The sequence below is a fragment of the Eschrichtius robustus genome, chromosome 20 (assembly GCF_028021215.1).
Source record: "Eschrichtius robustus isolate mEscRob2 chromosome 20, mEscRob2.pri, whole genome shotgun sequence".
Classification (NCBI taxonomy): Eukaryota; Metazoa; Chordata; class Mammalia; order Artiodactyla; family Eschrichtiidae; genus Eschrichtius; species Eschrichtius robustus.
The window spans coordinates 23,620,249-23,648,177 of record NC_090843.1 but is presented as its reverse complement, the minus strand read 5'-3'; the positions used below and the strand labels follow the sequence as shown (position 1 = coordinate 23,648,177).

At 38.3% G+C, this 27,929-nt stretch overlaps 1 long non-coding RNA gene across 1 annotated transcript; it reads left to right on the top strand.

Annotated features, from left to right (window-relative positions):
- Nucleotides 1-1,355: 1,355 nt before the first annotated feature.
- On the top strand, nucleotides 1,356-13,376 carry LOC137755305 (uncharacterized). The gene is made up of 4 exons (XR_011071989.1): nucleotides 1,356-1,598; nucleotides 1,717-1,788; nucleotides 2,334-2,404; nucleotides 12,756-13,376. It is a non-coding gene; the product is annotated as an uncharacterized lncRNA (long non-coding RNA).
- Nucleotides 13,377-27,929: the final 14,553 nt, after the last annotated feature.

The window sequence follows — 27,929 nt, the reverse complement described above, 5'->3', positions numbered from 1 at the left end:
CCCAGTCCATGCTGCTCCTCCTGGTACCAGGGATGTGGGCTGTTTTTCAAGGCTGCCACTGGCATGGAGAGCAAAGGTCAAGGACAAGTTAAAGCAACACAGATCTCATTGTTCTTAGAGAAATTAATTTGTTTTCCTTGAATAAATTGCTCCCCAATTTGCTGCAAGCCTGTTGGTTAAATTTCCAGAGTTCAGAAAAAGTTGATTCTGACCATTTTTGCCAGTTTTGTTGTTGTTGTTGTTGTTATTGTTATTGTTGCTTCTATGGAGGGATGAATTTTCAGATGTCCTTCCTCCATCATTTTTACTGATTTTCCTGCAATATTTTTAAAAATCTCTAAAGTCTCAATGACCATAGGCTAATTAAATATTTATCATGGGAGGTGATTACGGCAAAAATAAATAAAAAGAGAAATCAATAAATAAAAAGAGAAAATATCATTCTCATAGAGGCTTTCCCAGATGGGTAGATGAAGTTTGAAAAGGTATTTCTATACTTAGTGCTCTCAAAATTAAGGTTAAAGTAACAGATGTTTTAAACCGCCCCGCCTCCTTTTTTTTTTCATTCAGGTTAAACACAAGCTTTAGAGTCAGAACTGAGTTCAAATTCCAGCTCTGCTTCTTACTAGCTTGATGACTTAGGACAAGTTATATAACTTCTCTGTGCCTCAGTTTCCTCATTTGTACAATGGGGTAATATATCTATCACATAATGTTACTGTGAGGATTAAATGTTAAATGCTGATCACAGATGCCTGGCAACCCAAAAGATATTACTTTTGATAATTATCTTTATAATATTCGCAAAAATACATTAATAATTCTTGAGTAGAGTTAACCTAAAGTCAGATATTCTTTTCTTCCTGTTTCTTTTGGGGTTTTTTTTTCCCCTTATTTGTTTTAAAGAACTAAGAAAAAAAAAAATAAAGAACTAAGAAGAAAATCTATTCCAGCATTTTGGAGTAAAATTTTGTTCCCCAAAATTAATTTGTTTATTTCATTGATATATAAACAAAATGTTATTTATTTATTCAGCAAACATTTATTAAATACCTAGTAAATATTAGGCACTATGTCAGGCACAGGAATAATAATGACAATAAAGTGTGGTCCCTGCTCTCAAGTTGCTGGCAATCTAGGAGACTGACAAGTAAACAGGTGATTACATACACAGTAACAAAGGCTATGATGCAAGAATACACATGGGACTATGTGATGGGAGTATGGCTTTCACCAGTTCCTCTTGGATTTATCTCTTCTTCTTTGGCTTCAGAACCAAGGAATTAGCCCTATTTTTGTCTTTAACTGGGTAGTTTAAATCATGAAATTTCAAAAAATTTGTAGAGATGAAAGAAAAACACCTTGAATTATGGAGGACACTAGAAATAGTACTTTTTTACAGAGCAAGGGCTTCCTACCAGCATAGTCACTTCTAGGGTTTTTAACCTGAAAAGTTCTTTGGCATATTTTTTCTTTGCTAGCCACTTTTTTTCTATTTTTTTGTTTGTTTGTTTGTTTCTCTTCTCCACTTTATCATCTAGAGACCTGGGTAGTTCCCAATGAAAGAGTGTTTTACAGATGCTAAGGGTGATTTACAGGTAAAGACAGAAAATGATTTTTTTTAAACCTTCACGTTCTGTACCAAAAAAAATGAATATAAGCTTTCATGGAAGTAATTGAAAATGCAGATAATTTAAATTCCATTCCATTTTTCAGAATTCTCAATCATAATCCTTTGACAACAGTTGAAGATTCTTATCTTTTTAAATTGCCAGCATTAAAATATTTGTAAGTATTGCAGCAGTTTCATGGCTCATGACATAATTTCTGCTCTTTTTTACTTTCGTCAAAGATTGAGTACTTTGGCTAAAAAGTCATAATTTAGATTTTAACTGGGTTATTGAAAATAAGAGTTATTGGCAAAGAAAAGGATTAAGAAAGAATATATATGGGTAAGACAGCCAGCAGAGAATGAGTACAGTGTTGAAGAACACATATAGATATGGAACATGTAGGTGCATGTAGGAATATTATTTATCCCAGAGAGCAAAAAGGAATAAGGGGTACATTATTTTTTTAAAAAAGAGTGATCAAAAGAGGTAGATGCAATTGAAAATGAGAAGTTAGGATAATAAAAAATGATTGTACTGTTCAGCACCAAGGCCATTAATTTGATGACGCAAATTTAAATTTCTTCAATAAGAGCTCTTTGGCATTATCATGTATGGCAAGTAAGAAGCCAGAATTGAAGTAATCACATGTTAAGTATCTTTTTAAGTTTAGAATTTTTGTCTTTGGGTTTTATATCATGCATGTTTGGGCTTCTCCTTCAGAGACATGGGAACAACACAAGTGTCACAACAATTGAAAGCATCCTCATGATGACCCTTGAATTGGAAAAACTGTAAGTTGATTTTTCTTACATTTGTTTTCACTCAATTGTTTTTTTAGGTTTGTTTTATTATTTTCTTAAGTCAGGTTTATTTATGTATAATTTTCATTTAACAAAATTCACTATTTTTAAATATACAGTGTGATGTGTTTTGACAAACGTAGAGTTCTGTAGCCACCACCACGTTTGAGGTAAAGAAAACTCCTGCACTCCCAAAAGACCCCTCATGTCCCTTTGTAGTCAATCCATCCTCCTCCCACTACCAGCCCCTGGCAACCACCAATCTGATTTTTGTCCGTATAATGTTGCCTTTTCCAGAATATCTTATAAATGAAATCATGTGGTATGTAGACTTTTGTTTTTGGCTTCTTTCACTTAGCCAGTCTCTTTGGAGATTCATCTGTTTTGTTGCACCTGTCAGTAGCTCATTCCTTTTTATTGCTGAGTAGTATTCTAGTTGTGTGGATACACAGTTTGTTTACGCATTCATCATTTGATGAACATTTGAGTTGTTTCTAGTTTTTTGGCTATTATGAACAAAGCCTCTGAAAACACTCACGTGTGTGTGAACATATGTTTTGTGCGAGCATATGTTTTCATTTCTTTGGGGTAAAATACCTAAGGGTGGGATTGCTTCATCATATGCTAAGTGCATATTTAACTTTTTACGAAAGTGCTAAACTGTTTTCTAAAGTGCCTGTGCCATTTTGCTTACCCACTATCAGTCTATGAGAGTTGCAGTTGCTCCACATCTTCAACTGATCATTATATTTGTTTTTTAAAAACTTTTAACCTTTCTAGTAGGTGTGTAGTTGCATCTCGTGGTTTTTGCCACATTTTGCATTTCGGTAATAGCTGATGATGTTGAGTGTCTATTCATGTGCAAATATCTTTTTAAATGAAGTGTCTGTTCAAATCTGTTTTTTAATTAGATATTCATATTGAGTTTTAAGAGTGCTTTATATAAAAAGCAATGGAAAAAGTCCTTTCTCCCAGATATGTGTTTAGTAAATATCTTCTCCCAGATTGTGACTTATCTTCATTGTATTAAAGTGTCTCTGAAGACTAGAGGTTTTAAATTTTTGATGAACTCTAATTTAGCAATTTTTCTTTTTTTTCATATTAATTTAATTTATTTATTTGGTTGTGCTGGGTCTTAGTTGCGGCTCATGGGCTTCTTAGTTGTGGCATGCGAACTCTTAGTTGTGGCATGCATGTGTGATCTAGTTCCCTGACCAGGGATCGAACCCGGGCCCCCTGCATTGGGAACTCGGAGTCTTAACCACCAGGGAAATCCCTTAGCAATTTTTCTTAGATGGTTTGTGCTTTTTTGTGTCTTATCTAAGAAATCTTTGTGTGAGACCCCATTGTCTAACCCAAAATCACAAAGATTTTCTCCTATGTTTTCTTCCAGAAGTTGTATAGTTACATTTAGGTCTATGATTCATTTTGAGTTAACTTTCATATATGTTGTGAGGGAAGGGTCAAGTTTCATTTTTTTGCAGTTTAAAAAACTATTTCTGTAGGACCGTATTGTGACAGTTTATTACACAACTAACTGCACCTTAAATTGTGCCATCCCCCCTCCAATATGGCAAGCTAGTAGAAACTTTCTGTTATGCCAAGGCTAGTTGAAGGGATTGCATGAGATTAGTAGGCGGAAAGGGCCCTGCATTTAGCAGTCTGTTCCAACCGTCTTTGTCAGGTCAGCTGACAAATGACTGTCTTCACCACGCCGTCACATCTGTTGGTCACTGCTCTAGCCTCATCTTCCTCAGCCTTCCACAGCATCTGCCACAATTGCGATCCCTCTCTTGTCAGCTAGGTGCCCTCCTCTCTGGATATTAAAAATTATTTCCCTATGTAACTACAATACTGTTAACACACAGTATTGAAGAAATTAAATTCCTACACAATAATATTACCTAATAAAGAGTTGCTATTCAAATTTCCCCAATTGTCTCTCTCATATAATATCATTTCCTTTAACAGCTTTTTGAGGTATAATTGACATACAATAATCTGTGTTCACACACACACATACATACACACCATGAGGACATCATCAAAATCAAAATATCCATCACCTCAGAAAGTTTCTTAATGTCTCTTTGTAATTCTTCCTTCCCATCGTTCCTTGCCCTTCCCAATCGCCATGCAACCATTGATCTGCTTTCTGTTTGCATTTTCTAGAATTTTATGTAAATGGAATCATACAGTGTATACTTTTTTCTAACTGGCTTCCTACTCAGCATGATTATTTTAATCTTCATCCATATTTTTGTATATATCAGTAATTCATTTCTGTTTATTGCTGAATAGTATTCCATGATATGGATGTACCACAATTTATCTATTCACCATTGATGGACATTTGAGTTCTTTCAGTCTTTGTCTATTACAGATAAAGTTGCTATGAATATTTGTGTACAAGTCTTTGTATGGATGTATACTTCCATTTCTCTTAGGTAAATACCTGCAAGTAGAATGGCTGGGTCATTGGTAAGTGTATGTTTAAGTTTTTTAAAAATACCTATTTTCCATAGTGGTTTGATCATTTTACATCGCTACCAGCAGTGTATGAGAGTTGCATTTTCTTCACGTTGTAGCCAACACTTGCTATGCTCAGTATTTTTAATTTTAGATAGTTTAATAGGTGTGTAGTTGTATCTCACTGTAGCATCCCTAATGATTAATCATGTCAAACATCTTTTCATATGCTTATTTTCCATCTGTATATCTTTGAATCTTTTATCTATATTTTTCTGGAATTTTGAGAGTTCTTTATATATTCTGGAAATTAGTCCTTTATCCAATATGTAAGTTGCTAAGTATTTTCTCCCATTCTGTGACTCATCTTTTCATTCTCTCAGGAGTGTCTTTTGCAGAGCAGAAATTCTTAATTTTGATGGTGTCTAATTTATCTATTTTTTTCTTTTATGGATTATGCTTTTGGTGTTGTATCTAAGAAATCTTGCCTAACTCAAGGTCATAATATTTTTCACCTGTTTTGTTCTAGAAGTTTCATAGTTTTATGTTTTTTAGTTTTATGTTTTACATTTAGATCTTTAAACCAATTTGAGTTCATTTCTGTATATGGTTTGGATGGAAGTTCTTTTTTTTTTTTTTTTTTGCACCTGGATATTCAATTGTTCCAGCATCATTTGTTGAAAAGACTATCGTTTCTCCACTTAAATGCCTTTGAACCTGAAAGTCAGTTGTTCACATCTCTCTACTTCTGAACTTTCTATTCTGTTCCTTTGATCTTTTTGTCTATCTTTACACTACTATCACAATGTCTTGAAAGTGTAGCTTCATAAGCCTTGAAATCAGTTACTGTTAGTTCTTCAACTTTGTTCTTTTTCAAAGTTGTTTTAGTTATTCTAAATTTTATTTCCATATGAATTTTAGAATTAGCTTGTCAATTTCTATAGAAAAGCCTACTGGGATTTTGATCTATAAATCAATTTGGGGAGAATTGATGTCTTAACAATATTGAATCTTCTGATCCATGAATACATTATATCTCTCCAGTTATTTAGGTCTTCCTTAATTCCCCCCAGCAATATTTTACAGTTTTCCGTGTGCAAGTCTTTTACATCTTTTGTCAGATTTATTCTAAGTATTTTATATGTTTGATTCTGTTTTAAGTAGTATTTTAAAACTTTGATCTCTGCTTGTCTGTTGAGATAAATTAATCTTTTTGTATGTTGATCTTGTACCCTGCAAACTTGATAAACTCATTTGTTAGTTCCAGTAGCATTTTTGTAGATTCTATCAGGTTTTCTACATAATCATGTTATCTGCAAATATAGTTTTACTTCTTCCTTTCCATTCTGAATATCTCTTTTCTTTTTGTTGCCCTATTGCACTGGCTAGAACCTTCAGTGCAATGTCAAATAGAAGTAATGAGAGCAGACATCCTTGCCTTTGTCCTGATCCTGGAGAGAAAGTACTTTGTCCTTCACCATTAAATTTGATGTTAGGTTTTTTGTCGAAGTCATTTATCAAGTTGAGGAAGTCTCCTTCCATTCCTAGTCTACTGAGGGCTGTTTTTCTCTTTAATCAGGAATGGATGTTAGATTTTTTCATTCTTTTCCTGCATCTATTGCAATGATTATGTGATTTTTCTCTTCTTTTCTTTTCTTCATTTGTTTATTTATTTTTGGCTGCATTGGGTCTTCATTGCTGCATGCAGGCTTTCTCTAGCTGTGGCGAGCAGGGACTACTCTTTGTTGCAGTATGCAGGCTTTTCATTGTCGTGGCTTCTCTTGTTGCAGAGCACGGGCTCTAGGTGCACGGCTTTCACTAGTTGTGGCACATGGGCTCAGTAGTTGTGGCTCACGGTCTCTAGAGTGCAGGTTCAGTAGTTGTTGTGCACGGGCCTAGTCGCTCCGCGGCATGTGGGATCTTCCCGGACCAGGGCTCAAACCCATGTCCCCTGCACTGGCAGGTAGATTCTTAACCACTGCCCCACCAGAGATGTCCTGATTTTTCTTGTTTAGTGTACTAAGTTGGGTAAATTGATTTTCAAATATTAAACCAACCTTTCCTTCTTGAGATAAACCCCACTTGGTCATGATGTATCATCTTTTTATATATTATTGGATTTGATATGCTAACATTTTGTTAAGAATTTTTGCCTCTGTGTTCATGAGAGATATTGGTCTATAGTTTTCTTGTAATGTCATTGTCTAATCTTGATACGGTGAAAGTTGGCCTTATAAATAAGTTGGGAAGTATTCCCTTCTCTTCAACTTTCTGATAGAGTTTGTGTAGAATTGGCATTATTTTATTCCTTAAGTGTTCGGTAGAGTTTCTCAGTTAAGCCACCTGGACTTGCAGCTTTCTTTGTTGGAAGGATTTAAACTGCACATCCAATTTCCTTAATATCTTTATTCTTGAATAAACTTTAGTAGTGCATGTCTTTCAAGGAATTTGTCCATTTCATCTTGAATTTATTGGTATAAAGTTTTCTATAATATTCTCTTACTATCCTTTTAATATCTATAGTATTTTTCTGTTCTCCATTTTATTCCTTTCTACTTTGATCTTTATTGTGTTCTTTCTTCTCTTACTCTGTGATTAATTTGCTCTCGTTTTTCCAGTTTAAGGTGGAAGTTGAGGAAGCTGAGTACAGCGTTAGCAATATCCCACTTGTTGACATATTATGTTTTCAGTTTCAGTGAGTTGAAAATAGTTTCTGATTTCGCTTTTGATTTCTTCTTTGACCACAAAGTTACTCAGAAGTGTGTTGTTTAGTTTCCTAATATTTGGAGATTTTTCGGATTTGTTAATTTCTAATTTAATTCCATTGTGGTCAGAGACATATATTGAATGACTAAAATCCTTTAAAAAATTTTTTTAAGCTTTTTTTTTTAAATTTATTTTTGCTGCGTTGGGTCTTGGTTGCTTCGCGTGGGCTTTCTCTAGTTGCGGCGAGCAGGTGCTACTCTTCGTTGCGCTACACTGGCTTCTCATTGGATGGCTTCTCTCGTTGCAGAGCACAGGCTCTAGGTGCGTGGGCTTCAGTAGTTGTGGCATACAGGCTCTAGAGTGCAGGCTCAGTAGTTGTGGCGTACAGGCTTAGTTGCTCTGTGGCATGTGGGATCTTCCCGGACGAGGGATCGAACCTGTGTCCCCTGCATTGGCAGGCAGATTCTTAACCACTGAACAACCAGGGAAGTCGCAATTCCAGTATTCTTAATCTTTTGTGTAGATCCATATTCCAATATGGTGTCATTTTCCTTCTGCTTAAAAATATACTTCTTTTAACATTTCTTACAGTGAAAGTCTGCTAGTAATGAATTCTTTCAGCTTTTGTATGTCTGAGATAGTCTTTATTTTGCTTTTGTTTGGACAGATCTGGGTATAGAATTCTAGCTTGATAGAATTCAATTCACTACTTTAAAGGTGTTATTCCACTGAGTTCTCCTTTACATTGTTTCCAACAAGAATTCTGCTGTCATTGTTATCTTTGTTCCTCTGTATGTAGTGTATAGTTTTTTCCTCTGGCTGCTTTAAAATTTTTCTCTTTATTGCTGGTTTTGAGCAATTTGATTATTTTTTGTGCCTTGGTGTAGTTTTGTCCATGTTTCTTATGCTTAAAGTTCATTGATCTTCTTGACTTTGTGGGTTTATAGTGTTTACCAATTTGGAAAAGTGTTGGCTATTATTTCTTCAAATTGTTGTATTTCTCCTCTCCTTCATGGACTCTAAGTACCCATGTATTAGGCCACTTGAAGTTGTTGCACGACTCACTGATGCTCTATTCATTTTTGTTGTTGTTTTGTTTTGTTACTCTTTTTGTTTCATTTTGGATAGTTTCTATTACTATGCCTTAATGTTCACTGACCCTTTCTTCTGCAGTGTCTAATCTGCCATTAACCTCGTTCAATGTCTTTTTCATTTAGACATTGTTTTTAATCTCTAGAAGCGCAATTTGGGTCTGTTTTACATTTTCCATGCCTGTACTTAACATTTTCAGTGTTTATTCTGGTTTTTTTAACATATGAAATACAGTTGTAATAACTTTCCTTCATGTATAATAACTTTTTAAATGTTCTTTTCTGCCAATTCTAACATCTGTATGGATTATGGGTTAGTTTTGATTGATTGCCTTTTCTCCTCAGTATGGGTCATATTTTCCTACTTCTTTGCATCCTTGGCAATTTTTCATATGATCCCAGATATTGTGAGGTTTAGTTTATTATTTGCTATATATATATATATATATATATATATATATATATATATATATATATATATATATATATATTCCTGTAAAATGCTTGGGCTTTGTTTTGGGTGAAATCAAGTTACTCAGAACAATTTTATTCTTTTAGGTCTAGTGTGTAAGATTCATTGGGTAGGAGTCCAAGTAGCCTTTAGTGTGGAGCTCACTGTATGCAACTACGGAGACAAGTCCTTTCTGAGCATCATGAGGTTTTGCAGTCTGACTTGTAGGAACAGGTACTATTCCTACAACCCTGTGTGATATCCAGTTATTCTTATTATTAATCCTTTCATGTGGTTCTTTTCCTGGCATCAAGGAATTCCTCACACAAATGTACTGACCAATACTTTGTTGAATTCTCAAGAGATCCCTCTGCATGTCTCCAGAGTTCTTTGTCTGTGCACTTCTTTTCTCTCTGATACTCTGCTTTGGGAACTCTAGTTACGTTGGTTTTCCCAGACTCTCAGCTCCATTTCCTCAGTCAGGGGGTCCACCAGTCTCTGCCAGGACTTCTCTTCCCTTTACCATGACCTGGAAACTCTCTCAGAGAAGTAAGGTAGGGCAATTAGAGGGATCACTTCATTTATTTCCCATCTCCTGGAGATCACTGAACTTTATTGCCTGAGGTCCAGTTTCTTGAAAACTGTTGTTTCATATGTTCTGCCTGATATTTTCATTGTTTCAGGTGGGAGGTCAAATTGGTCCTTGTTACTTCATCTTGGCCAGAAGCCAATAACATAGTTTAAGTCTGTTTTGTTTTGATACAGGGTCCAGTTAAAGATTAGGCATTGCATGTCATGTCTTTGTTTCCTTTAATCTAGAATATTTCCCTACTATTTTTTTTTGTTCTTTTATCACATTGGCATTTTTAAACAGTCTAAGCCAGTTGTCTTGTAAATTGCCCCACAATCTGGATTTGTCTGTTTCCTCATTAGATTCAAAGTAAACATTTTGGGAAAGAATACTATATAGGTGATGTATTCTTCATACTTCATCACTTCAGGTGGCCCAGTGCTAAGTTTGATCACTTGACTGAGGTGGTATCTTCCATATCTCTCCATTGTAAAGTTATTTTTCCCCTTGGTAATTGATAAATAATATGTGGGGTGATACTTTGGGATCAGTGAAGATCCTACTTTCAAACAAGTCTTCACCCCACTGTGCATCAATGATAATCCTTGTCTGAATCGATTATTACATTGATAGTTGCAAAATGACACTTTCCTAATTCTATCATTCCTTTTGCGTTTATTAGGTAACATTATTCTATAAAGAAGAGCTCCCCCACTTTTCATTTTGAGTATCATAAGGAACTCATGTGCTTTTTAAAAAATTAACTATGTTATACCTTATTATAATGATAATGTCTGCGCACGCGCGTCTGCGCATGTGCTGTTTACAAAGCCTGAGGGGCGGAGCCAGTTTGGTGGGAGTGGGACGAGGGCGGTGCTCGGACCTCTCCCTCGCCCCTCCCACTCCGGGCTTGTCTCTGCCTCTAGTTCCCCTTCCGCAACTCCCGCGCCCAGAAGTCTTGGAGTTTACCGCTTCTATTCAAGTGTATTTTTAGCATAGAGTCCAAAGTGTGAGTTTACTGGATCGAATGGTGCAGACATCTAAAGCAGCTGGCTTCTTCTTCAAACTCCCAGAGAAGACTAGAGTACTAAGTAATGAGCACCAACTATTCACTGAACTTTAAAAATTTAGGTTTCCTGACTCTGTGTGAGAAATGACCACCAAAGATGCAGTCCTTCGACTTGAGTGTTTTCATGAGTCTTAAATATGCAAATCAAGGTAGAACTCAGTAAAGCCATCAACAGTCTAGTGTGAAGCTCTTAAAAAGCTGGTTTCTAGCCCATTTTCCTAAAGTACCCCCAAATCACCGAGCACATTTCTGCATCCCCACCACGACTTTCTCCACCTCAATAAATCAGACCCTTAGCCCCACCCATTACCTACTTCTGAGCTCTTTTACTTCAAAAATTGTTGACTTTGGAGGAATTACTTGGATCTTGATACTGTTTCAAACCAATAACTATAGATTTATTATCCGTATCATTATCCATTGCATTCATTGTATGTATCCATTTATTCATTGTATCCATTATCTGTGTATGGAGAAGATCCGTAATCTTCTCCAGAGCGATTATGAACATTTCAGGAACAATATTTACAGATTTATCATCCTTTTTCTAGTACCTAGCACACTCATACTCCATTAGGTACTCAAATATACTTGGGATTAATCCGTTGCGGAGCACGGGCTCTAGGCAAGCGGGCTTCAGTAGTTGCAGCACGAGGGCTCAGTAGCTGTGGCTCGCAGACTCTAGAGCACAGGCTCAGTAGTTGTGGTACACAGCCTTAGTTGCTCCGCGGCATGTGGGATCTTCCTGGACCAGGGCTCGAACCTATGTCCCCTGCATGGGCAGGCGGATTCTTAACTACTGCGCCACCAGGGAAGTCTGGAAGGCGGATTCTTTACCACTGGACCATCAGGGAAGTCCCAGGATCAGCCTTTTAAAGAAGCATCCCAGAGATGTTTGAGTGTAGAGGTCCACAGACTATATTTTGAGAAATGGTATTTCCCTATGGACACCTTTCCTCTGGCAGCTCTTTTGAATGGCAGCTATGTTCTCTCCGATGCTGCACGGCCTGCAGTCTGAGAGAACTGAGAGTCTGAGAGGCCTGAGAACATTCCAGAGACCAACTAAGGATCAACTCCAGTCACCTCTGGGGCTGACTGCATGTCACCAGCAACCAGTACCTCACCTGCTCCCCAACTACAGTGACACCTGTCAGATTTGTGACTCAGCTAGCTCTCCACCATGCTATTCTATGTGGACACCACCCCCCTTTTACAAAGCCTTGGACACCCATAAGCCTACAAAAAAAAAGACTAGGGCTCCAGGACTTCTCCAAGTACTGGTGGTGCCTCCTCACCATACCTGTATACGGACGCATGTTGGAAAGTGTTGGTTGGCTCTTGACACCCATTTCTACCCCCTTCTCTGCAGGTGCTAGAGGCCTGGGAACCATATTTCACAGATCCCCTCGACAGCAGGGTTCTGCCAATAAAATGTACTTGTGTGAAATTTGGAAGGTGGAAAGCAGATGGAAATCATATTTTCCTCCTCTGCAGCACACTCCATATTCCCCATCTAGTCACCACCCTTGGGGCTTTGGGGCTGCAATGACCTCATCAGTGGCTTCCCAAAGTTTCCTGACTTCTGAGTGGCAGCAGCAGTTTTGAGTCTATGGAAAGCAGCTGTGGTAAAGTAACCTGAAGGCTAGTGCTGCAATGCCCCCCATCCCCAACTTTCACCACCATTAGCCCCCTCAATGATAAGCACCAACTGTTTGGATATAATCTTTCTCTCTTTCTGGCTTTTTTTTTTTTTTGGCTTGAAATATCTAGAGTGCTTTCTATTTTCTTGTCTATGGTAGTTTTAAAATATGTCCGCAAATTCTTTGACTCTTCTTTCTTCAAAAGGTGGAGTCTAAATCCCCTCCTCTTGAATGTGAGCTGGAACGTGTGACTGACTTCTAACCATGCTATGTGGCAGAAGTGGTGTTATGTGCCTTCTGAGGCCAGGCCATAAGAGGAATAACCTCTGTCTCTCTCTTGGACAGCTCCCTCTGGAGGAAGCCAGCCATCATGTAGTGAGGACATTCAATCAAGTAGCAGGTGGACAGGTCCATGCAGGGAGGAAAGGAGGCCTCCCTCTAACAACCAGCACCACCCTGGCAGCCAGGTAAGGGAGTGAACCATCTTGGAAGTGGACCCTGCAGCCTCAGTCCAGCCATCAGATGACTGCAGCCCTGGCCGATATCTTGAGGAACTCGTGAGAGACCCAGAGCCAGAACTGCCCAAGCTATTCCCCTAAAGGCTTGACTCAGAAATTGTGAGGAATAAATGTTTATTGTTGTTTGAGCCACTATTTTGGTATGATCTGTTACATACCACCAAATAACCAATACGCTGTCTGATTCAGGGGTTGAACCAGACAGACTTGAGACTCTCAGTATTTTGAACTGGCATATTAATGAATGATGCCCTCGTAATGGTTGGGGACTTTGGTCATGGGCTCCAAGTCGTTTCCTCTACCACAATAGTTTTTTTTTTTTTTTTTCAATAAGTATACCACAGCTCTAATACTCTTGGATTTTATTTTTAAAAGATGTAAATGACTAATCCTATCCCAGGGTTTCATTTGGGAACACAGTTTCTTTTTTTTTTTTTCCTTTTTTTTTTTTTCACACACACACGCTGTATTTTATTTTTACAAGAGATAGACTGACACCAAGCATTGTACATGGATGACCACAACAAAAGCAACAATGATTGCAATTACCAAACACAAAACACACTCATACTATGTCATAATATTGACATTCAGTCCAGTAATCCTCCACTGTAACAGCTCCTTTACTTTGCAGTGAAAATTGATTTGTATATTCTTTGCCTCTGAGTCCTTGTGGGATTTTTTTATTTTTTATTTTTATTTTTATATTTTTTTTAAATTCAAACAGAAAGTGACAAAAATTATACTCATCCTCATCAGTTCACTCAGTGCCATGTAATTAATTTTTTTTCCATCTTGACTTTTTGTTAGCACTTTTATGAGTTCATCAGTTTTTCATTAGAGTTCTGAAAATGCTTATTCATTCAGTTCAGCAGTACAGTCAGTTACCAGAAACCTGTACTTGTCAGACTCTTTTCCATGAATTTCTTGAAGATGAAACCCTTTTATAGGAACATATTTGCAAAAGCATCAGAGTACACCCAGAACTGTCTGTAAATGACAAAAGACTTAAAAATGACCACGGTTAAAGATTTGATGAAAGTTCATAATAATGCAGTTGACAAGAAAATTAGTTATTCCTGAGATATACATTTTAAAATAATAACTAGGATTATGACTTATAACATGATACAAGAACATATAAGATTTTTAGAAATTTCATGTAATGTCTGAAACATTTATATTAACATATTTCCATACAAATATCCCAATGAAAGTTTAGTATTAGTTGTTTTGTTTGTTTGTTTGTTTATACTGCAGGTTCTTAGTCATCAATTTTATACACATCAGTGTATACATGTCAATCCCAATTGCCCAATACAGCACACCACCATCCCCACCCCACCGCAGTTTTCCCCCCTTGGTGTCCATATGTCTGTTCTCTACATCTGTGTCTCAACTTCTGCCCTGCAAACCGGCTCATCTGTACCATTTTTCTAGGTTCCACATCTACCACAATACTTACCATGCCAACAACGCACAGATTTTCCTGGGCACGAAATTCCTCAACCCCCTGCTGTGCAAATATACAGTAGGGTTTTATTATTCGGGGGGGTGGGTGAACTTATAAGCAGAACAATAACAGGGTGCACTCAATCCTTCAAGCTTTCAGAGAAGGGGATTAGACCAGACTTAGCTGGATTGTGTGTCCCATGACCAGAGTTCCCGTAGAGGAGGAGCCAGCCTGGAGTGCGTCACAGTTACAGGGATGGTGAGGCAGGGAACGTCTATACTACTAACAGTGGCAACTGCTTGGTGACAGAAATGGTCGCAGTAGGAGGGGGAGCCTATTTTTTCCATTGAGCTTGCTGGTACCTGCTGAGCTAGCTTTTTACTGAGCTACTGAAAGGGGAAAGGAATGAGTGTCCAGGACTATCCGAATTATTTCTCATCACCTTCTGGATTCCCAACACCTCACTGATCTCCATTCCCAGGTTACATTTGGACCTTATCATCATCTGGAATTTGTCATAAAAAATCTTAAATGTACAATCTTTCATTCTCTGAACATAAGCTCTTGTCCTTCCAGTTCTCACTCATGTGTATCCAGTGTACATGCTCTTCAGTTGCATCAAAACCTCTGGTCTGGTGCCCCATTTTCTCCCAGTTCCTACTTGGTCTAAACACCCAAGTTGACCTCTTGGCCTCTCTACTTTTAGGCCACCATCAAAGTACTCTTTATAGAACTGAAGCTTGGTCATGTCTCTTCTCTATTTAAAACATTGTAGTTTGTGCTCTGTTTGGTCAAGGCCATGCGCCTTGACCAGGCCCTTTGGGATTGGGTCTCTGCTCGCCCGCACAGCCTCACCTACTGCCCTTTCCTCCTTCTGCTTCATGCTTCGGAACACCAGACTGCACACGCTTCAAACCCACCCAAGGTTTCATGCTTCTTGCCTCTGTACTGTCCTCCTTCTAGAATGCCTTTCCTTCATCTCGTCTTCCCAAGAAACTTCTGTTTGGCTTTCTTCTTCTTCCCCTCCTCTAAGCCATCCCTCACATTTACTCCTTTCCAGCCAACCAAGAGCTGAACCACTTCTTGGTACACTGCCATTGTCATGTCAACACACTGTCTTCTATGTATAATATATCTTCAGGTGTCTGTGCCTCCTCTCAGTCTTAAGGCCCCACAAGAGAAGGGACTTTGTCCTAATCAACTCTTTCCCCAGCTCCAGCCACAGTGTCTGGCATATAATTCAGGCCCAGATCAAGTTCTGCCTTTTTCATGGACCCTCCCTAGTTTCCTAACATTCCCTCCTCTGAATCCTACAATTTTCTTCCCTGTATCATTTTTGCCCTAATCATATATTGTCTCATTTCATTATCTCTTAAAAAGTGGCTAAATTCTCTGACAGATTTCATCGGAATCAGAATTTGCATTCATTTAGTAGCTGTTGGCCTTGTATCTCCCTCTCCCCTTCTATCTCGCAGGTCTCAGTAAGGAGTTGGGCTCTGAGCTAGTTTGTCCATCATAAGATGGTGACAGAGGCAGCCCCAGGCGGCTGTGTGTTGTACCACCTGACCCTGGGCACCCCTCCTGCTTCTGGGCCACAGCCAGGGATGACTCCCTGATCCAAGGAGAGACAGCTCACTCAGGCTGGCCAGGTGAAGTCTCTGGCTCTGGCAAAAACACTGCCCAATCTCGGTCAAACTGGGCCAAGCAGAATCTTACTCTTGGGAATTTTAGTTTAGAAATATGGTAGGGTAGCATTTGAGACTAATAAAAAATTGTGCAAATCTGAGGTAGTATGATACAAAAAATATTATCTAAGCCTCATTTTTGTACCAACTTTGAAATAATGGAAATATCCCAAACTAGGAACCTGGAGCTACCTGGAATCCTGGTCCACACTTTGGGAAGCCCAGCAGTACAAGGATCTCTACCCCTGGTTTCTCGTCAGCTCCCTGTCTTTGTGACCACCTCTCTTACTGAAATCAGACCCCCACTCATTACAGAGTTTGAGCGGGCATGGGGACTTTCCGCTCTTGTGACCTGATAGTGTAACCAAAGTGCCTAGTACTGTACCTGGTCCATAGCAGGTGCTCAATAAACAGCAGCTGCCTCCTTCTCCTCATTATTATCATTGTTATCAACTCTTTGGTGGCAAACACAGCTTATACTTCTCTAAATCCCTGTTGGAGTCTAACAGTTCTGGGCTGCAACCTTAACTCACACTTTTGGACGTGGGGCCTTGGGTCCTTGAGCAGGTTACCTACATTCTTTAAACCCTGTTTCCTATCCGTCAAACGAGGCTAACAAGATATGCTTCCACGGACTGTTGGGCTAAATAAGGCCATAAGATGCCTAACCCAGGGCTTGGCACCAAGCAAGCAAGTGGTAAATGTTAGCTGCTGCTGCTTCCTATTGTTAGTAGTATTAGTCATGCGCCTTAAACACAGTAAATACTTGTTGGCTCACTGAAGTCACCGCCCAGAGAAAAACACTTGTTTTTCATTCTCAGTAAGAACCTTTGGGAGGTGACTTGGGCAGGCACTGAGAGAACAGATGTCTCTCATGCAGCATCAGCAAACTCATAACTCAGAAGAACTGATGGGCCGTTCACTTTGCTTGGAACCCCACCCAACTGGCACAACCTGCTGGGCCATCTCCCAGGCCCACTGATCCTCTGGGGGACCGTGTGCTATCACCCCATGGCTTGCACAGTTCTTCACCTCATATTACTAAACCACCAGCACTGTCTGTGGTCATTTTGGTAGATTATCAAATCTTGTTCATTCAGAATTTCTTTTACTCATTAATCTATTTAACTCTCACTGACTTAAGAAATGTGATTAATGACTTTCTTGGCAGGAGTGGAAGAGCCTTTGCACCTTCCGCAGGTGGCACTGTCACTATATAATCACTTGGAATCATGCAGCCCTGGGCCTGTGCTGGGTGAGTCAGGAGGTGGGTAGGTTTGGTGCTGGGCTGAGCTGGAGAGAGCCGAGCAGCACACAGCTGACCCTCAGTGGGGTCAGGAGAGGCCAGGGCCTGAGGAGGGCCGTCTTGGGCAATGGCTGCTCTCACACATTCTTCTTTACCCTGTCTTTCTGGCACCTCCCTGCTAGTTATCCAAGGGTTGGGATTTCTTTTTAAAGAAAAAAAACAACCCATTGGGAATTTTCCACCAGCTTGAAATGGTAGAGAACCCCCTACCAAGACAGGGTACACATTTGTACATGAGTTTGAGAACTTGGGAGAAAAGTCAGGCCTTGGCTCCACAGTGGAGGGAGGCCCAGTGATCCAAATATTCTGGCAACCACAATGACCATACGAGAGGGGCCAGAAGTAGATGATCCTCTATGGGCAGGAGGTCGAGCATGTTGTAAATAACTGGTACTTGATAAACCAGGAGAGAGAGCACCAGAATAAATTGCTATTTGATTTAATGATCTATGCCCCTTGAGGATGGTATGTTTTCCAGTTCCCAGGGACTGATGATACTGGGGAAACAAGGGAGGGAAGCCCCTCTTCATCCTTCTACTCATCCTCCTTTGCCCACATTTCCTCTTGTGGAAGTACTGGCTACCATGAGGGATTCTAGTTTCAGCTCTGCTTCTTCTTGCAGGCCCTTGTTAGTGGTGTATAAATATTCAACTATTTACATTTTAATTCCTTACCACATGGTTAGACTTGGTTATGAATTTATACACTTTAATATGAGAAAAATAAGTATTTTACAAGCAATGCTGAGAAGCCAATATTAGAAAATAAAATTTGCAGGTGGCTTGAGGCAGAACAGGGCTCACTCTGTGGCAGTCTCGTGTGCTGTCTCACTTTCCTCACTCGCCTCTTCGTCAACCCAATATGCAGCCAGAAGCTTCTCTTCTGGGGCTTTGATGACTTCCCTGGGGTAAGAAGAATAATGCCAAGGCTTTTACTTTTGAAACGAACAATTATAGTTTTCATTATTTCCTCATTTTAGAGGAGAATTTTAAATTGTCCTCTATTATTTACCCTACATCGTTATAGAATATCTCATCCTCATCAGAAGACTCCCTGTCGTGTAGCTTCTGTGCCATGTTTTCCTTGCGTGTGGCGTTGAGAGGCCTATACATATCCCTAAGCCAAAGTGGCTGCCTTCTCCCGAAAAAGCCCTCCTGGAACTCAAAAAGGGAAATATTAATTCAGCATCTCCCCTGCTTTCTCTGACCACAGTACTATATCCCCCTCAAATTTACCTAACTCTAATTTTCCCCTGAGCTCCTCTTACGCAGCAGAAATCGAAAAAAGCCCCTTGGAGGAAAACACAGTTAGTGTTACATGTCATTTATCATCTCTCTCACAATGTGTTATCTCTGGTCTTATTAGGACTAAATGGGTACCTCAGTCCATTAGCACAATGAGCAAAATCACCACAGACCCGGGATCTTGAAAATCATCCCATGCATGCTGGCCTTCCAGAAGTTCTCCGTGTCTGTCCAAAATGCCCCCCCCCCCGTGTCTCTGGGGAGACCTTTGCATGTGGCTTAGCATGGAGTATAGGCAGGATTTTCAGCCCCGTTCACCTTTCTTGGCCCTTGGCCAAGTGCCCTCGTGCAGTGAAAACACTGCACAGCGGCGCTGGGCAGAAACTCGTTACTCTCTAGATGCGCTTCACACCAGTCTGCTTCGGACTTAGTCGCACATGCAGCATTTGCTGGGGGTGTGGCTGTGGGGAGAAGGTGCTTTTATTTTCCTGGCTGCTCTATCCTATCCTATAAGTTGAATCACACCAAGTAAACACCTGAACCCAACTAGCAAAGTTATCTATAGCTCTCTGACTTTCATACTGCAGGCTGTCACTGAGGTGTCAGTGAATTGTGAAATCAGTTTAAAGGCCATGACCAGCAGGGAAACACAAAATACTCTTTTTGAATACAAATAGAATAGAAAAAAATCAGAGTGCACAATAAGTTAGTTTCAGAAACTACTTATGCCCATATAGTATGTGTATACTGAATTGTGACATAAAACGGAGCTCACAGCCCAAGCACAGTGTGATCAGTAGAGAAGTCCTCAGTGGAAAGGGACCATCTTCTTTTTGATAATCACTAGCAGTATGACCATGGGGCAAGATATTTTCCCTTTCTCTTTCTCCATTTCCTTATTATAAAAGGAAGAGACAAACTACTGTCTAAAGTTTCTCCCGGTTAAAATTCTATGAGGTTTGGATAAAGGGAATAGAGAGTAGGGGCCTGAAAAACAGTAGGGTGAGAAGGGAGGTTTTCTTGCCACTTTGCAGAAGGGACTCATATGTTCTACCTTTCATCAGCTTTGAGTGAGGCCGGCCCCTAAATCCCCAACCATGTGGCCCTCCCTACCCCAGAGCCTCCTAGAAGACCTCTGGCCTGGCCTGACGCCTAGGTACCAGGCACCTGGCCAGCAAGAACTGGTACAACCAAAACCTCTCCCCGTCCACCATCTTTCTTTAAAGGACTAGTGAAAGCAGATGAATCTGTGCCAGTCCTGTTCTAACTCAGCTTGGGCTGGGAAGCTAATTCTGCTGATAAATAAATTAGGGTAAACCATTAGGGTAATTAAACATTCTTCTGCCTTTGGTGAGGAAATTGAAATAGATGAGTTCTAAGTTCTCCTCTAGTTGTAAAATTCTGCTTTAAAAGACCAATATTTACTTTCTGCTTCTTTTTTTATCTTCCCCTTTTGCAATTCTATGAGAATAAATCTGTTTTGAAAGAAAACATGATCATGATTATCCATTACAATTATTTCCAAATCCTTATTCATTCCTTTTTACTTTAAATTTTATCTATCCAGTGAGATGATAACTTTTTTAAGGAAAGGAATTCTACCCTGTTTAATAATCCTTTGCCTCTTCCACAGTACCTAACTTAGGGTCTTGCATGCAGCTGGCGATATATTTTATTGACTGTTTTAGATAACGTCCAACAGATAATTCCTAATAAAAACTCTTAGAAGTAGGAAAAGAAAATAAAAGTATCTAGCAGAAACCTAAGCATTGTTTTAAAGTCAAGAACAAGAGTAGGATGTCCATCATTACTGTTACTATCGATCAATGTGGAGGAGGTCTTAATCAGTACGATAAGAAAAACGAAGTATTGGAAAGGAAGAGACAAACATATTTGCATATGAAATGAGGGACCTAAAAAGACCAAAAGAATCAACCGAAATTTTATTGGAAGTAACATGAGTAAGATGGTTACATACAAAATCAAGAGATCAACATATAAGCCTCAATAGCTTTCCCATATAACACAAATAACTCAATAAAAAACAGAAGAGGAGCTTCCCTGGTGGCGCGGTGGTTGAGAGTCTGCCTGCCAATGCAGGGGACATGGGTTCCAGCCCTGGTCAGGGAACTAAGATCCCGCAAGTCGTGTGGCGTGGCCCAAAAAACAAAACAAACAAACGAAAAACAGAAAAGAAAAGGCTGCAGAGATTTTTGTTAGGGGCATTTCTGATATGCTTATTTAGTGTAAACATTTCTAAATATACCACTTAACCATCATCTTAAACATTCTTAATATTGGTATCACAATTCCTGCATCGAAATCCTTAACAACAGTTTGTTCTTTTGGTAACTTAATGTGTTCTTGACAATACTGATTTTATTTTTAAGATTTTTTTTTTTTTGATGTGGACCATTTTTAAAGTCTTTATTGAATTTGTTACAATATTGCTTCTTTTTTTTTATGTTTTGGTTTTTTGGCCATGAGGCATGTGGGATATTAGCTCCCTGACCAGGGATCGAACCCGCACCCCCTGCATTGGGAGGCAAAGTCTTAACTACTAGACCACCAGGGAAGTCCCTTGACAATACTGTTTACATCATTCATCTGCTTCAGTATTTAATATTTAAATGTTCATTTAATTTAGATTAAATTATCAAAGTTATGAGTTAATGACATTCATATTAATGCAAGTATTCTATATTTTCTTGTCCTGTAGGGGACAATTTGAGGTTAACTTTAAGTCCTCTCATTTCACTAAACCAACTTTTTCAAACCTTTTCTGTAAAGGCCAGATAAGTCAATATTTTAGGCTTTGCAGGCCACATACAGTCTCTGTCACACATTTTTCTTCGTTTCTTTTTTTTCTCATTTACAGCCCTTTAAAAATCACTTTTAACTTATGGGCTGTATAAAAATGGACTGTGGGACAGATTTGGTCCATAGGTCATAAACAAAATATAAATACAGATGGAGAGTATATGAACACTTATATAACAAGGTTCATATGGGAGTCTATAATTGCTCAGACCTCATTACCACTTTTCCTCTACAACTAAAGTGTATTTTTCTATCTATGCCTTGTCTATATAATGAAAAAATTAAAAATGAATAGGAGATATTTAGTGCGAGTGATGGGCTGGGGCCCTACACAGACTTAAAGTATTGTAGAATTTTATTGCTAGAAGAAACTGAAGAGATTATCTAACTTGAATCCCTTAATTACTTTATAGATAATCTACTTTAGAGATAAGAACTCATAAATAAATATGATTAACTTACAAATATCGGCGGGATAGCAAGCCTTCAAAGGAGTCCTTATGTAATTCAGTCAAATAATTTTCACTGAGAATTCTGAAAACTGAAAAGGTTATTTCTGGATCAAACTGCAAAATAACTACAACTATATACTACATAGGACTAACTCCTATATGTGGAGGAAAGCTGGGTAATGGTGCCACCTAAACAACCTAATTCTTATTTAATTTAGGGATGGTGGTTTCTGCTCTGTTTTCATTTAAACCTTCTTTTCACGTCCTCCTTTGTGTCCCTCTCTCCATCACGCATGTGCACGTGCACGCACGCACACACACACACACACACACACCCACGCCCCACACACTCTTCCCACCAAATCATATAGTTAATGCCTATTCTCTAGATCACGAAGTCTCTGTTAGAACCCAGCTCTGGGTGGCACCAACGTTGCAGAGCTGCCCTTCCCTCCTCTTTCCCCAAACCTTATTGGGAAGTCCCACAGAGAACGGTATCAGGGCAAATGAAGCCGTCTGATTTTTTCCCCCATTAAAATTTTTTTGAAAACTAAAATGTGCATAAAATATACATAACTGTTCAATAATCCAATTGAACAACTGTTCAACTGTTTAATAATTACAAAACAGACCCCCACGTAATACCATTCATGTCAGGAAAGAATCCTGCCAGCATCCCAGAAGACCCCGTGTGCCCTTTTCCAATCGCAACCCTCTCTCTGACTTCCTAGAGGGAACCACTATCCTGACTTTAATAATAATTTCCTTGCTTTTTAAATGTAGTTTTGCCTTTTCTCTATCAGCCATAAACAACACAGTTTAGTCTTGCTTCTTCTTGAACTTTACATAAGTGGAATCATATTATATGTATTATTTTCCACATTGCTTCTTTTATTCAACATTATTTTGTAAAATTATTTTATTTTTGCCTGTAGTATGTAGTGTTGCATGTGCAACTACATGAGGCTTCTGAGTATTTGAATGTGGCTAATGTGACTGAGTTGAATTTTTAATTTAATTAATTTCAATTATTTTAAAATTAAAATTTAAAAAAGTGATAATGTAATTATTGGAAAATGTTTATGTTAGCAACAATTTGCATATGTGATACTACATTTTTGACTGTAAATTTTATGAAATCTCAATACCGATCAAGTATTTGTAATAAAATTTAGCAACCAAATTGTGATTTCAAAGAGTTAGTATGGGAAAAAAATGTAGATTCTCTCATTAATTTTTATATTGATTACATGTAGATATGATAATACTTTGGATATTTTTAAATACTTAGTATGGAAAAAACGTAGAATATCTTATTAATAATGTATATAATGATTACATGTTAAAATGATAATATTTTGTAAATAAGGGTTAAGTAAAAGATATTAACATCTATTTCATCTGTTTCATTTTACTTTTGTTTTTAAGTGGCTACCAGATAATTTAAGATTACTTATGTGGCTTGCATTATGTTTCTGATGAAGTGTATGACTTCTAAGAATGATTATATCACACTTTATTCATTCAACTGTTGGTGTATACTGAGATTTTTCTAGTTTTTATTTATTAAAAACAATACTGCTTTGAACATTCTTGTATTTGTATCCTGATACATATTTGCCTGAGTTTGTCTAGGATGTAATAGGGATACAAAACTGTTTCCTAAGAAGTTGTGCTATTTCAAGTTGGCTGATTGAAACATGTCACGTCTCCACCCCTTCAACTTCCACCAAAATCCCTAAGAATGATTGAAAACATATAACTTAAGAATCACAACCTTAGCTCAATGTGTGGGAGCAGCTCCACAAATGCTCCCCTACCAGAAACGTCCTGGAGCTACCTACAGGGTGATCAGTTGGAATAGTGCGGTAGGAGCAGCCTACAGCACACATCAACCCCACATCTTTCCTCCTTGATCCAGGCAGCAAAAGGTGTCTTCCTCTAGGCAGGAGCAATTGGTGTTAGAAAGGGGGCAAGGTCCCAGAACCTGGAAGAAAGGTATGCACTCCCTGACTAGCCTCCAGAAGTCACCTTCCACCTCTGCCTTATTCTCAGGGGAACCCATTGGGAGTAATAAGCCCCAACAGCTCATTTCACTTCTCCCCTAAAGCTGGGAAACAAACGCAGTAGAATCTCAACTACAAAGATGAATTACACTCAGGAAGGACCAAGCAATGTGAGAAAGCCAACTCCATTAAGGACAGAAAACAAAAACGAACATAAGAGCTTATAACCAATGAATCAGAGTTAACAAAGCACAAGAGGACCTTAGGATAGCACAATTATTACCCTCAGACAGATGTAAACAGATAGTGCATCCATTAATCAACTCAAGAATATACGAATGAAAAGTGTTAGCAATAATAAAAAATCTCAGTATATGAGAAGCAGAAATGACAGTTAAAGAATAAATTAGGAAACTGAGAGATCCAGCCAATGACTTCTCCAGAATGCAGAATGAAGGGAGCAGGAACGATTCACAGTCAAGCCTGACGCCTGGGTCTGCCAGAGGAATGTTAAGCCCTTTGCTTCCGCTGGTCTCACGATAAAGACTAGGAACATGCTGCGGGGAGGAGGGGGTGGTGTTTTGCACCTGTTTCTTATAGCTGATAAGCAGGAAGGCACATAGCCAGTATCCCAAGAGTGGAGTGAGGGAGTAATAGAGAGAGCCAGTACAGAAGAAACTCTATAAGGCATCAGAGGTAGGTTTCTCGTGCCTGGAAGAATCCCCTTCCTTGCAGGTAATATTAACAGTGGTACATCCTTCAGGAGCCTTGGGGATCTGAGCACAGGCTATGTTGCCTTGTGAAACTATTTCCACTGAGTTCTGCATTTAAAACCTTCTGCTTTTCACTCACAGTGTCTCTTGGTCACATATTTATATTAATTCCATCTCATAGCTTAATTCCAGCTCATAAATTAATTCTTTACTCATAGCTTATGAGAATTAAAATATTACTACCTGGAAACTCTGCAACTCAGTTATTAAGGTGGTTCATATTATACAGAATATAGTCACACACATTTTTAAAAGATCACTAAAACAAAAACACAAAAGACTTCAATTCCCACAAAGAACTCTTGGAGCCCTGAGCATGCTTCAAAGACCCTGACCTCAATTTGAAATTCACCATGTTAAAAGGAATCGCAGTGATTGTCAGAATACATGTTAGGGGGAATGGTCAACAGATGGTGCTAAGATTGATTGTTTCCTCACCTCTAAGTAGTGGTTTCATATTTCCATGGAAATGATCCAAAAAGAAAAAAACCAAATCAATATGTCCAACGACATTTATGGTAACCCTTTTCATACCTTCAAAGGTAGGAAAAAACTCTACCTCCCCATATCGCATGACAAAACCGTATGTATATACCATAAATGATATACAAACGTCACAGGAAATGATGGTATATGAAAAAAAGTGGAACTCATATATACTAATTATAACTTTGAACGTTGACAAGGATTCAGTAAGTACAGCAAAGAGATGGAGCTGATCCTCAACTCTTTATGGCACTGTCTTCTCTGATTGGCTGATGCCCATATCAGACTGGTTAGAGTTTGAATATCACGGTAGGAAAGGGGGTAACCAAACAGTATGTATTTCAAATTCATGGGCTTTCTTTCTGTGAAGTTGTTTGGATGACAGGATAGTAGAAATTTAAAAAATAACAACGGTATATTCAGCCTAGAAGTAAAGTTTAGACTGAGAATGTCAGTCACCAAAAAATTACCCAAAAAGGAGCTTCAAATAAGCAATAACTGAATAACTGGAATAAAATACATTAATCTGTAGAACTCCAAATATTCATTTTGACTGAAGAAAAAATTTTAAAACTATGGGGAATCAGAGTTAAAGCCAGATCTAAAACTTTCTCACACCATGAAAATATCAAAACCAGGCATGAAGTAACATTTAAGAAAGATCCATGTCTAACTTCTGACCAGGGTTCTGGTCTAAGGCAATCTTCTGAATTTCACATTCATTCTTGATTCTGTATTATTGACAATTATCCTTCTCTCCACCTCTGTAACTTCTAGGAAATTGAGAGGGCTCAGGGTTTGTTTGTTTGATTGATTTAACTATATATATAATGCAAACAAGAGGCCTTTCTGGAACTGATTTACTCTCCTTCCCCTGCTTTCTTTCTCTCCAAAGTACTTAGCAATGCTTGAAATTATAGCTATCTATTTATTATACTTATATACTTATTTTTATATATTTGTAAACCCCCTGAGAACTGGGATACTTGGGCTGTTTCATTCTTGGGCCTGAAACCCTAGCATGTAAAACAGTTCCTGGCATATAGTAGATACTCAAAAACTATTTATTGAATGAATTCAGAAAGTGACAAGTTATCAACTATCAGATACTTTGACTTAAAACAAATTATCCATTTATCGTCACTCATGAGGATAAGTACAGGAAAAGAAATGTCTTTCTTCTCCCCTACATTTGTGACTCAATCTTTTGAGACAAGAATCCTTTGAGAATTTCAGAAAAGCAATGGTTCTTTTCCCTAAAAAACTGCACTTTCTTGAACACACGCAAAAGTGTGCATGCAATTTCGACTTGTGGATCACCCTTTTAGGGCAGAGGTCTGTGAATAGAGAGGACTGAATCCAGAGTGCCAAACTTGGATGGGAAATAAAATTACATCTCAGTTTTCACAAATCTCGAACTAAAATCAGCACGTCCTTCCATTACGAATGTAGGCAACAAACCACAGTAGATCAGCAGTATAGTTAATTTGGTCCCCAATAGAAATCACAGGTCATTTCATATCACGTATATGCTGCAGATACCTCGAAATATCATTTATTCTCATCACGACCCTGGAGTTATAATATTTATTAGACCTACCACTATATCTTGTTACTTAATGTGTTAAGAGAAGCATATTTATTACTATTTCACTAATTTTAAAAATATTCTGAAAACGATTTCAATATAGTTGGTTTCCTTTGTTTTTCTATATAGTTTGACTTATTATACATTTTAAAACATTATCCCAAGAACATAAGCTTCTGCAGCTTGCCAAAGAGGTATACACGGGGGAGCAGGAGGTTAAGAAATTCTGCTTTGGGGAACCACTGACCTCAAGTTAGGAACCTCTGCTTATACGGTAGAAACCTCAAGCTGACTTAGAAATCTTCAAACCTTACCAGACTCATGTTATAGTGTATCGCCTCCCAAACACATGCTTTTTAAAAATTATTTTTTTAATTTCAATTTATTTTTTAAAAATATGTCATATATATTCACATCTCAAAATTCCAAAAATATGTAGCACACAATTCAAACTTTTTCTCTTACCTCTGTCCCTCAGTCTACCACCCCCCTCCACTTCCAGAGGAAATTAAGTTACCTATTTCTTGTGCCAAGTGACTTTCATTTTTCTTACAAGTTTGGGAAATAAAATCTCCAAGTTAGATACTATCACGGGAAATATAAACTACATATACTATTTAGGAAATCTGTAAATTAAAACAAATTGCCTGGTTCTAGCATTTTTTTCCTTACCAATAAGATATCAGACTAAGGGGGCATCTCCTTAAGGGTGGTCATAACACCTGTTTTTAGATTGACTGTTATGTCTTTTATTATTAATTCAGAAGTCATTTATGACTTGTCTATTCAAGTTGAACTAAGGATATGACCACAGGCTGTCATGAAAAATTACTTTGAATGTTTTTTTCCAAAATCACTTATGTATCTAAACTGACTTTTTCTACAAATCAATAAAAAAATAGTAACAGAAAAATGGGCAAAGGACAGACAATTCAGAGATGAAATACAAATGTTCAGTAAACATATAAAGATATTTAAGTTCACAAGTAATAAGAAAAATTCAAATTCAGATGGGACCCCTTTTATTCACCCGGCAGATTAGCAAAAAAAAAAAAAAAAAAAAAAAGGGAGAATATCCAGTGGTGGAAGGGTGTGGGGAAATGAATGTCATCACAGCAGGATGACTGGAGAATAAGCTGGCACAACTTCTTTGAGGGCAATGAAAATTTTATATCTAAATAGTCTTCA